This window comes from Gorilla gorilla, chromosome 4 (assembly GCF_029281585.2).
Source record: "Gorilla gorilla gorilla isolate KB3781 chromosome 4, NHGRI_mGorGor1-v2.1_pri, whole genome shotgun sequence".
Taxonomy (NCBI): Eukaryota; Metazoa; Chordata; class Mammalia; order Primates; family Hominidae; genus Gorilla; species Gorilla gorilla.
The window spans coordinates 18076008-18077627 of NC_073228.2; positions in this window are offsets into that span (position 1 = coordinate 18076008).

Below are 1620 nucleotides of genomic sequence, written 5' to 3' on the forward strand. Positions count from 1 at the left end.
CAGAAATCAGCAGGGGACAGGTCGCGCAGAGTGTAGAGGCCATGGAAGGTCTTCGGCTATCACTGAGTCAAGAAGAAGCCCTTGGAGAAGGGAAATGGAGCTTGAGCACACAGGCAGTTTTGGAGGAGTTTTTCTGTAGAGGAGCAGAAAGATGGGGTACTGGCCAGAGAGGGGAGAGGGCTGGGAAGAGATTGTTTTTCTTATTTTTAAAGAGGGAGCTGGGCCGGGCACGGTGGCTCACTCCTGTAATCCCAGCACTTTGGGAGGCTGAGGCAGGCAGATCACGAGGTCAGGAGTTCAAGACCAGCCTGACCAATATGGTGAAACCCTGTCTCTACTAAAAATACAAAAAATTAGCCAGATGTGGCGGTGGGCTCTATGTAGTCCCAGCTACTCAGGAGACTGAGGCAGGAGAACTGCTTGAACCCAGGAGGCGGAGGTTGCAGTGAGCTAGGATCACACCACTACACTCCAGCCTGGGCAACAGAGCAAGACTCCATCTCAAAAAAAAAAAAAAAAAAAAGAGGGAGCTATTAATGCATGTTTATGGGTTGGTGAAATGGCCCAGGAGAGAGGAAGACAACAATGACGCCAAAGAGAGGGGGACAATTATAGTAGAAAGTTCTGTGTGGACAAGAAGAGCCAGGAACAGCCCACATGCTCCTGCCGCCTGTTCCAGGAACGTATCTACGTTTCCTGCTTGCATCTGTACAACGTCCCCATTTGGAGGGTGACACCACGCACTGAGATTTTTGTGGGATTATTCCCAATGATGCCTTTCTCCTGATGTAATTATGAAGAATTTTTATAAGTGTCCCAGTTTGGACAATAAATTAGGTGGTCGTTCTATCTATGAGGTAGGTAGTTTTTTTGTTTGTTTGTTTCGTTTTGTTTTGAGACAGTCTCTCTCTGTTGTCCAGGCTGGAGTGCAGTGGTGCAATCTCAGCTCACTGCAACATCTGCCTCCCAGCCTTACTTGATCCTCCTGCCTCAGCCTCCTGAGTAGCTAGGACTACAGGTGTGAACCACCACACCTGGCTAATTTTTTGTATTTTTGATAGAGACGGGATTTTACCATGTTGCCCAGGCTGGTCTTGAACTCCTGAGCTCAAGCAATCCACCTGCCTTGGCCTCTCAAAGTGGTGGGATTACAGGTGTGAGCCACCGCACCTGGCCTGTAGGTACTATTTTTATCCCCATTTTACAGTTGAGAACACTGAGGCTTAGAGAGGTAAAGTAAGAGGCCCAAAATTGGAGAGCTAGTAAATAAAACAAGGCCTGCAACTCCAAGTCCTTGACCCTGAACCCCCGTGGGTGGAAGTTTGGTTCTGAGCACAACAGCAGACACAAGAAGCAGAAATGAATCCCTCTAGGCACATGAAAGGGTTAGGTAATAGCTGAGCATGGGGTAGGGGCAATAGAATTTCCCCTCAAAATCACACATGGTGGCCGGGTGCGGTGGCTCACACCTGTAATTCAGCACTTTGGGAGGCCGAGACAGGTGGATCACTTGAGGTCAGGAGTTTGAGACCAGCCTGACCAACTTGGTGAAACCCCGTCTCTACTAAAAATACAAAAATTAGCCGGGCGTGATGGCACATGCCCGTAATCCCAGCTACT